General features: G+C 35.8%; 1 protein-coding gene across 4 annotated transcripts in view; it reads left to right on the top strand.

Moving 5' to 3' along the window:
• Positions 1–230: 230 nt before the first annotated feature.
• Positions 231–10959, top strand: part of LOC115695182 (probable disease resistance protein At4g27220) — a 67046-nt gene continuing 56317 nt past the window's right edge. Inside the window, exons 1-7 of one of the 4 annotated variants that reach the window (XM_061117751.1) lie at positions 231–757; positions 838–946; positions 1400–1474; positions 1635–1717; positions 4383–4463; positions 4962–5045; positions 6802–6869. The gene's annotated coding sequence lies outside the window, so the exon portion shown is untranslated. Of the gene's footprint in view, positions 758–837; positions 947–1399; positions 1475–1574; positions 1718–4382; positions 4464–4961; positions 5046–6801; positions 6870–10959 lie in introns of those variants that run through there. The other 3 variants (XM_061117750.1, XM_061117752.1, XM_061117749.1) reach the window with 3 other exon arrangements.

The following is a 10959-nucleotide window of genomic DNA, read 5'->3' as shown; positions in this document are numbered from 1 at the left end:
AATTTCCTATTATTCACCTAATGGAGACTCTGCTTTTGATTATTCTTTTATGATATAATATGATTAAAGAGGTCACTACACATTATTTAAATCTGTTAATAAGTAATGGTCTTCACGCTGTTTTCTTTTCTACACTACTTTTTTACATTTATATTTGGTCTCTCTCCTCTTCTCTTCTCTACTGTTAACTCTCTCATTTCTCATTTTCAACTCTCATTCTCACTCTCTTTCTCTCACTCTCAGCTCAACTCTCATTCTCACTCTCATTTCTTCTACTCTCATTTTTCTTTTTAAGATCTGATTTCAAAACGTTTTCTTTCTTCTTCATTTCTTTCGTAAAATTATATATAAACATAAAAAAGCAAAAAAAAATTGTTCTATTTATTTCTTTGTTCTCTTAATTTGTTTTGTCGTGAAAGAAAAGCTTAAAAAAAAAAAAACCAGTGTGTCCTCTCCTCTGTTTGAAATGAAGAATCTTGGTGTGTAATTTAGTACTTCAGTCGCTTTTGTTTAATCTCATTCAAAAAAAAAAAAAAAGAAAAAAAAAAGAAAAAGGAAAAACAATGATCTTTTCGAAAGTTAAGGATTTTGGGTGTTATTCTTAAAGAAAAAAAAAAAGATTTTGGTTTTTATTTTGTTTAGTGTCATTCATTTCATTGTTGAACCTTTTCCTTAACGTAAAGGAGAGAGAGATCTAGCCTTTAATAAGTTGTGTTTTGATTCTGCAAAGACCAATTCCTGTCCTAACCATTAAAAGGTACATTTTTTGTTTTACTCTTTTAATCCTTTTTAGTTACTATCTCTACTAAACCATTCTACTCTTTCTTTTTTCCAAAGGTAGCATTGAAATTGGTTGCTTTGGTTGAGATTATTGTTCTGGTATATGTGGTCAAGTCAACGCAGCAAGTGTGAACCAGTTGATGAGCTGACCATAAATCTGGCTTGAGTAATTTCACTAACTATTCCTTTCTTTTTCTTTTTAATAATAAAAAAATGAATTTACTGTGCAGAATATGTGATTGAAGTAAAGATGTAGTTTTGGTTACATAGGGAAATTTTCAAAAATATTTATTTTATGTTTTATTTAGAATTTTACTGCTTAAAGTTTTTTATTATATAAATAATTTCGTAAAATTTTAAAATTATAAAAATACACTTTATTTAAAAAAAACAAGAAATTAAATTTCACAACTATAAATAAATTATAAAATAACAAAAAAAAATTAGAAAACATATTTTTATAAATAAACTACAAAATATAGTTTATTATTTTGATGAAAATATATTTTTATAAATAAAAAATTTTTAAAAATAAAAGTTTGTGTTAATTATTTTTGTAATTTTTTTTAAAATTTTTGGCAAATATTCTATTTATTATTATTTTGTTTGGTATTGACAGGTTCTTTCAGTTTAACTTGTGCTTCACTTCAGATCTGCTTGGCTCCTTAATATATAAGTTTCATTTCAATCATAGGTTAGTAATATTATTTTATTTTATTTGTTTCTTTTACTCCTTTTTACTATCTCTACTAAACCATACTATATTTTTTTTAAAAAAAATTAAAAATGTCAAAATGTAGCATTAAAATTGTTTTTTTTTTTTTCTTAAAAAACATTAAAATTGGTTGCTTCAGAGAAGTGGTCCCTTATATGTGGTCAAGTCAACGTCAACAAGTGTGAACCAATTGATGAAGTAATCATAAATCACATGGCTTGAGTAATTTCACTAACTTTTTCTTTCTTTTTCTTTTTATTTACTGTGTGGAGAATATAGTTTTGGTTACTTTACATATTTATTATTATTATTATTGTAACGCCCTAATGCTAAGGCACGCTACAGTGCTTTTTCAATTACAGTGCAATCTTCGCTAATCGAAGAGTTTTCTTGAAAAACGTGTCAAATTAAAACTTTTATATTAATTAATAATTTTATAATATATTTAAATATTTACAAGTGTCGGGATCCCGTTTTCAAACTTTTAAAAGTAATATTTCAAAATACACATTTTTCAGGTCGCACAGCGACTATCAAAATACAATTCCCATATGTCCCGAGACCGAACACTCCAGGTCGCGCTGCTTTGACATGTACAATCCCATCCGAGCTCAGGTTCATTCCTGTAACGTCCCCGCTTCAAGCCTCCATTAGGTCCTTACACCCACGGAATGAATGGCTCTTATACACGAGTATGTCACTCTGGCTGCTTCCCGGATTGATGACTGACCCTACAGACCAACACGAGTGTTTTCAGCGTGCTTTGTCCTCACTCGCACGCATCCTGGGAAAACTTCCCAGGAGGTCACCCATCCTTGAAATTGCTCCCAAGCCAAGCACGCTTAACTGTGGAGTTCTTTCGAGATGGGCTACCGAAAAACAAGATGCACCTTGTTGACATAGGTAGTACCAATCAATCCATTTAAGCCCTCTTCAACTGTGTAGTCCCATACCTACACAGTCTCAGAATCATCCCACTTGACCTTCCCCAGGCGGTGTGGGATTGTACAGCTTACCCGGTATTTCCCCTTACGGATCACGGGACTACTGACTGTCACAATTCCAGTTCAGTTATCGCCTTTCCTTTACCTACACATGAAAGTAGAACTGTGAGTCAAGAGACTCAGTAAGAAAAGCATATAACATATCATACAACTTTCGACTTATAACTAGGCGCCCATACACCTATTTACAAGGCTTATCAACTGATTAAGAACGTTCTTAATGGTTGGTACTATTGACCATGATATCACCCACTACCAGCACTATGATCGCACTGCGGGACCGACACTATGTTCGTGCCGCCATGATAGCATCAATAGCACCCAAGAGTACAATTGGCCATAATATCACTCTTAACCAGTACTGTGCCTGTACTGCCGAATCGACACAATTGTTGTGCCGCTATGATAGCGCCAATTAATACTCTCTGGGGTAAATATCACTCTTAACCAGTACGATGCCTGTACTGCCGAACCGACACAATTGTTGTGCCGCTATGATATCACCCAAATCATACACAATCATACATACATCACGCATATATCTCATTTAACACGCTATATACAGTTCTTACCTGTTTTCCGAATTCAAGTGTGTTGGCCGACCTGAACGAAAATGCTCGCGCTAGATAGATGCCCTAATCACATTAAGTGCAACACTGATGAGTGACTCACTAAATCACTTTCCGGGGACTTAGACTTGAAACTAAAAGTTCCCAATCAATATACAACATGGCAATACTCTAAATATCTCAAAATTGGGAAAAACTAGGGTTCGGAAAATTCTCCCAACAGGCAGACCGGTTCCCAACCGGAAATCCGGTTCTGGGTCACCAACCGGTCGATCGATTGCCACAGGTCCCCCTGAACCGGAATTCCGGTTCTGTGCTGGGAACCCGAAAAAATCTCCCCTTGAACTCAAAACTCAACCAAACTTTATCAAACTCTCCAGTACACCTATACAATGTATAAACAACCATTTCCAACCAGAATTTCACAGAATAAACCAAAGAAACTCAACTTGCCATTAAAGCTCAAAGCTTGAGTTTCAAAACTCAAGCTTGCTTAGAACTAACACCAAGCATCAAAGTTAACTACTAGAACCCTTAATCAACCAATATTGAGCATAAAAATCTAACCCTAACCATTTCTAAACTTAACAGCCACCATAATTCAAAATCATGCTTGAAACCAAAATAAACTCAACTAAAAACTCATAACTCAAAAGATAAAGGTTTCTAGGGTTTACCTCACTTACTACAACCTTGAATCCTTGATAATTTCCAGAGAAATGGAAGAAAATGATGCCCTTGCCTTGGATTTGCCTCAGCCGAAAGAGAGGAAGAGAAAAAGAGAGTTCTAGGTTGACTTTTTCTTTTATTTTCTATTTCAAATGAAAAGGGAATTAATTGATTAATTCCTTGCTGAGTTGATTAAATTACTAGGTGTCACAACCCTAGGCTGCCACCTGCTCCCCCCCTTGACAAATTACTAAAATGCCCTTACTCATAAAACTAGGGTATTTTCAAGACTAGGGGTAAAATGGTCAAACTCCATATCCCCGCTCAACCCCGATATTTTATTTCCTCTAAAATATTTCCCACTAAGAAATAAGATTCTAAACTTACCCATGTGATCAATCTAGCCATCCATCACATTTTCCGTTGTCGCCGAGCAAAATTACAAAAATTGCATGTTTCACATATTAATCAAACAATACCCCTAGAGTTTAATAAAATCTCCGAAATTGAGAAATTACAACTCTAATATTTATTTTTAAATTCATAAATAATAATAAAATAATAAAAATTATAGTGCTAATTGCCTTTTCTAATCCAATTTATTAAGGCGGTCGTTACAATTATTATTTGGTTTGGTATTGACAGGTTCTTCCACTTTAACTTGTGCTTCACTTCAGATCTGCCTAACTCTTGATCCAGAATATATAAGTTTCATTTCAATCATAGGTTAGTAATATTATTAATTAGATATTTACTATCTCGGAAAAAAAAAATAATTACACATTTTAATATTTAAATAACTTAAATAAAAAATATTTAAATTTTAATAATTATTTTATTATACCTAATTATCTTTGAGAAAATTACATTCTATGTATATTCTTTATTTTTATTTTAATTTTTACTTTCATTTTATTATTCTTTAATTTATATACAATTTTATACGTCATATTCTCATTATGTGCATTAGAAACTCTAATTTTGATATGTTTTGTAAAATTATATTTGATACTTTGATTATTAAAGAAGGTATTTATTAATTAAAATTATTTTAGAATTATATTTAGTTAATGTGTAATAAAAAATTGGTAGTTTTTAACTTATCTCTTTATTTTTTATTCAATCCGTGTATTTGTTTACTTTATTTAGACATTATATTTATTTTCTATTTGCTTTTTATTTTTAATTGAATAATTATTTTTTGCTTATTTTGTATGGCAATAGGTGCAGTGAATAAAGTGAGTATTTAATCAGTGATCTTTTGATGTTTGATGGAAGACTGACCTACAAATTTCAATTTCGTTAGTGGTAATTAAATATGCTTATTGATCTATACCTAATTTTGGATAGTAATCTTTCTCAAAATAGTAGCTAAATATATCTAACTTTTAAATTGTGTTTGAGTTAACGAAAAAAAAATTGTTTGGATAGTATTATAGATTAATTTAAAACCTAGTTTGGAATACTAATTAAATGAGTAGTTAAATGTTTGTGTTTGTGTTAATTTTTAGATGTATTTACATACATGATAATGGTAGTATAGCTAAATCTGACATGTTGCTTTTAAAAGTTCCAATTATGAATATACAGTAGTAGTAGCTAGCTACTTAGAATTAGTAGTGAAATACTCAATAGTTATTTAGTAATTAATTAGTAGCTAGCTACATAGTGATAGTTAGTAGCTAAACACTTAATTGTATCTAAATCTTAAATTGTATTAGTGTATTAGAATGCTTATCAGCGTTAAGTTAGAAGCTACATACGTGTTATTTATTTATTTTTTTTTAAAAAAATTATACTAAAGTGTAATTATGAGGCATTAATTCACATTAGATTCTATATTTTCGGTATTTAATTTTTCTTTTGGTTATAGAAAACTATACAAGGAAAGTTGTAATGATTTTGTATAATTTTGGAAAGTTTATTAGAATATTAAATCAAATAAAAGCTACCATATATATAATAATAAATGATTTGATTTTCAGGGAAAAATAAAATAAAATAAATGATACGTTTTGAATATAAATCATATGACATTATCATTAAAGAAAGCTAAAATCTTTTATGCTTTGGATATAAGAAAGTAGGAAAATCGCTTGGAAGGGTACATAGGAGAAATTTTAGTAATCAAAATAAGATTGATACTTGATTAGAGATATTAGACTGTAAAGAGTACAAAATATGTTCCAAAAACACCCAATTTTGAGGAGGATAGAGAAAACAACATCAATTGAATATGACTAAAATGGTAAACAATATATAAAGAGAAAAGTCGAAGACAATTAAGCTGAGTAGGAAGGAAAGGACCCTACGGCCTCATGATTCTAAAGTTGTTTCAAATTCAACCTAGAAATTGTAGCGACTCAAATCAGAAGTAGTAATATTCTAAAGTTATTTTGGCGGAAGATAGCTTTGAGAAATATTTAACGATGTTATCAAAGTTTTTAACTTATAATAAATCAGTGTGGAAAGCAGTTTAGAAGAGGTTATTGAGGTTGTGGAACGTAAAAAAATGAAAAGGAATAGCCCAATAGTACAGAGTTTGTTAGATAAAGTTCGATAGAGTTTAAAAATCATAATTTTTATGAAAAAAAAGGATTTTTTACCCAATCAGACTATAGTTAATAAAATTCTTGCAATGAGTTTAATTTTTCAATTGGGTGTTTGCTTAAGGTGCTTCTTCTTGGATCTATATGTTTATAATGTTATGTGTACGTACAAATTTGATAAAAAATTTTGTCATAGTTTTAATATTTACATTTATCAAATTTGTATATACAAAATTTATAACCTTATCCATTGGAGAGGTTACTTGTGCTAAAATATTTTGACAGTCTCAAAAAATTAGAAATATATCAGTAAAGTGTTCAGTTGTTTCATATTTCAAAACAAAAATAAAAAAAAAAGTGTTCAGCTATTTCTATTTAAAATTGCTTTGTAGTATATCTGATTATCTTACTTGAAGTAAATAGCTACTTTTTTTTTTTTTGTCAGAATCGACTAAATTAAAATATCTACATTTGTTTACAATATCTTTTCCTTGTTTTGGTATTGTCAATGCCAGGTTGGACTTTGACTTGTGACTTCCATTTGGCTTGCTTGTGAAGATATAAGTTTCACTTCTACCCATAGGTTTTTTTTGAAAACAAGACGTTGCATAGATAAAGAAGCATTAGACCTCTCGGTCATTACAAAGGATAGAATCAGGTATGGAGGGTAACTCCAATACTCCTGAAAAGTTTTGGGTGAAAGCCCATTTAGCCACATTATGGGCGGCAAAATTACAAACACGGGAAATAAAAGCAAAGTTACAAGAAGAAAAATAATTAGAGAGTTGATTACACACAGATACATAATTATCAATGTTCCAAACATAGTGCAAGCCTTTCAGAGCTTTGATAACCACTTCTGAATCACTCTCCACCAAGACAAACTTATGCTTCCTTCGCCTCGCCGTATCCAAAGCAAGCTGACACGCCGCCGCCTCACCAATCAGAGCGTCCCTGAAATTAAGGGAGGACGTAGCAGCCCACAGAACCGTACCTGAGTGATCTCTGGCCAGGGCGGCAATGCACATGGAATCTCCGCCAACTTTAACATCACAGTTGATTTTGATCCAGTCCTCCGGCGGAGGTGCCCAAGACGGTATGACCTCAGGAAGAATCGGGGGGAAGAGGAAGGAGACATAATCTGTATAACAATGGGAAATAGTATTAATTACATTCACAACATTACCCTGAATTGAGTTATGTACCTTGTCATTCCGGGATTTCCAAATCATGTCCACCGTGATCGAGGCATAAAGAAAAAGCTTATCCGCATCATCCCCATTTAACTTTAAGTTCCAAATGAATTTAACCCAATCCCAGGCCCTACCACCAGAACCATATAACGGGTACACCCCCCAGGGAGAGGACCGCCAGATATGATAGGCAAAATCACAATAGAGGAAAAGATGGTCAATGGACTCCGCTTCTGCCCCACACATCGGGCAAGTCTCTTCATCAATATGGATTCTCCTAGCTAGGGTACCACGGACCGGCAGAGCATTAGAGAGGATACTCCACCAAAGTATTTTGTGTCTTTCGAGAACTTTTGAATTCCAAAGTTTGTTCCATAATGCCGGAGCCACCACACAGGGTGGGGCTCTCTCATACGCCTGAGTCAGATAAGCGGACTTGGTAGTAAATTTACCACAACCCTCTTTAGTCCAAATCCACTTATCTCGCCCCTGGCCGCTAGGTCTACCCCCTTTAAGGATGGTCGTGATCGTGGCAGAGTCAAATATAGTCTTTAATAAGGAAATGTCCCAATCTCCATTCTCCAACAACAGCTCCGAGACCTTCTCCACGTTTCTAGGATAAGAAGGGATGGGTTTCGGGTAGAAATCTGACCCATGAACCAACCAGGGGTCCGACCAAATGTTCGTGTTCTCCCCATTTGAAATGAGTTTGCACGCGCCTTTCCTGAGAATAGCTTTAGTTTTGACCACATTTTTCCAAAACCAAGAATCAGCATTATTATAGGTAGCCTCCAAAAAAGGTTTACTCTTCAGATATTTTTCCCTCAGCACCCTACAACAAAGCGACTGGTCCTCGGTTATCAGAGCCCAACCCCATTTTGCCAAGACGGCCTGGTTTAGTTCCGCAGTCTTTCGAAACCCCAGGCCTCCTCTCGCTTTAGGAAGGCACATGTGGTCCCATGCCTTAAGGTACAGGCCTCGGTTACCTTGCTCACAGCCCCACCAAAAATCCCTCACCATGCCGTCAATTCTTGAAGCAAGTTTCTTGGAAAGCTTAGTAGTTTGCATAGCGTAAACCCAAGCCGCCGTAATCTACGTATTTAATAAGTGTGGCCCGACCTGCCTTCGAAAGCAACTTTAGCTTCCATCCATGTAATTTGGATACAAGGTTATCGAGGATAAAATTGAAATCCGCATCCTTTCGGTTCGATCTGAAAAGCGGGAGTCCTAAGTAATTGATATTCGTGGTAGGAATGTTGAGTCCCAACTCCTGCATGATACCTCTTCTCATACCGTCACTAGTATTATTGCTAAAGAAAATAGACGATTTGAGCTTATTAACCTGTTGGCCTGACCAGTTACAAAATTTCTCAATACAGCTCCAAATACCTTTGGCTTCAGCAATCGTCGCTCTACCCACAAGAATAATATCATCAGCAAAGAAAAGATGGGACAAAGTAGGCCCATCTCTACTCAGCTTGATGCCTTTAATAGTGCCTTCCTCAATTGCCTTTTCCAGGATTCGGGAAAGAATTTCAGCCGCCCAGATAAAGAGATACGGGGAAAGGGGGTCCCCTTGTCGTAATCCACACTCAGGATTCAAACTGCTCACCCTTCCTCCATTAAGATGGATGTTAAAGGTAGTCGTAGTGATACACTGCGAAACCCATTGCCGGAATAAATCAGGGACCTTGAAAGTAGAGAGGACATGATCAATAAAACTCCAGCTAAGTTTGTCATAAGCTTTCACCAAATCTATTTTAATTGCTAGCAGGCCTTCTTTACCCTTCTTTCGTTTGAAAGAGTGAATGATTTCCTGGACCAAAACATTATTATCATTGATACTCCGGCCCGGGACAAAAGCCGCTTGAGTGGGGCAGATTAGTTTGGGAAGCACCGGCCGAATTCTATTAGCCAAGATTTTGGAGATGACCTTGTAGATCACATTGCAGAGAGAAATAGGTCTAAATTGAGAGACCTTCTTAGGGTTATCCACTTTGGGGATTAGGATCACATTTGTAGCATTGATTCCCCTATGCATGAGGCCGGAGGCAAAGAATTCCCCAACAGCGTCACAGAAGTCACTTCCAACCGTGTTCCAATAGTGCTTAAAGAACAGCACCGACATACCATCAGGGCCTGGAGCTTTCAGACTACCCATAGAGAAAAGGGTCTGTCTAATCTCCACAGCATCAGGTACGATTACCAGATCCTTTTGGTCCTCAAGAGAAAGGGGATTCGGGACCAGGCCGTTCAGGCTCTCTAAAGGACCAAACACTGGGTTTTTAAAAATGCTCCCCAAATAAATCAAGAATTCTTTTCCAATATCCGACCTGCCCGTCAACCACATTCCATCATTATTTAGGATTTTCTCAATTGCATTTCTCCTATTCCTTATGGTGGCCGTAGTGAAAAAGAATTTCGAACACTTATCACCATCCTTGATCCAAGACACCCGGGATCTTTGCTGCCAGTACACAGCTCTTTGTCTCAATGCCTCGTTGAGAGACTCTCGAGCTTTCATCTCTTCAGCCCAAGCTCTAGTTCCCGCCGGCTGTCCTTGAATTAGGTTCAGGTGTCGTTCAAGCTGAGTAATTCGAGCATCTAATTTCCCAAACTGGTTCCTGCTCCAATTACTAAGCGCCATTCGAGTGGCTCCCACCTTTTTGAAAATTCTTGCCGATGGTCGACTATGAGAGAGAGAACCCCAGGCACTTTCCACAACAAGCGTACTACGGGAATCCCTCGTCCACCAGGCTTCAAAGCGGAAAAGCTTTCTAGGCTTGGAATCCTGGTCCACAGTACTGATTACCAGGGGACGGTGATCCGAATTGCAAGTATGGCAGGAATGAACTACCGCCTTAGGAAAAAGGCTCAGCCACTGAGCATTGGACAAAGTCTTGTCAAGGGCCGATTTAACATGAGCCTCACCATCACGATGGTTATCCCACGTTAGAAAATCGCCTTTAACAGGCAAGTCAATTAATCCCGAACTGTTTACCAACTCAGTAATGACCGGCAAAAACTGATCTCTTCCCCTTGAGCCCATCCTTTCAGAGCTTTTCAAAACAAAATTAACGTCCCCAAGGATCAACCAAGGTCCACCAATCTTAAGACCAAGATCCATCAGATTCTTCCAGAACAATTTCTTCTCATTGAAATAAGGCGGCCCGTAAACACAAGACAGAAACCAAGGGTGATGCACAGGGTCCGAGTACACAAAACCAGAGATGTGGTTCTTAGATATACAAACAGTTTCAAATTCAAAACCCGCCTTCCAAGCCAATAGGAGGCCACCGGCACCACCAATTGCAGGAACAGTAATATTAAAATAAAAGTGCAAGTGTTTTAGAGAACGTACCAAGTAAGCGGGGTCGCTTTTAAGTTCGGAGATGAATAAGAAGTCAGGCGAGTACGTCCGAACTAGGGCTTTGATCTCCAGAACTGTAGAGGTCTGCCCCAACCCTCTACAGTTCCAAG

The sequence above is a fragment of the Cannabis sativa genome, chromosome 6 (assembly GCF_029168945.1).
Source record: "Cannabis sativa cultivar Pink pepper isolate KNU-18-1 chromosome 6, ASM2916894v1, whole genome shotgun sequence".
Lineage (NCBI taxonomy): Eukaryota > Viridiplantae > Streptophyta > Magnoliopsida > Rosales > Cannabaceae > Cannabis > Cannabis sativa.
This window is presented reverse-complemented; position numbering and strand designations above follow the sequence as displayed.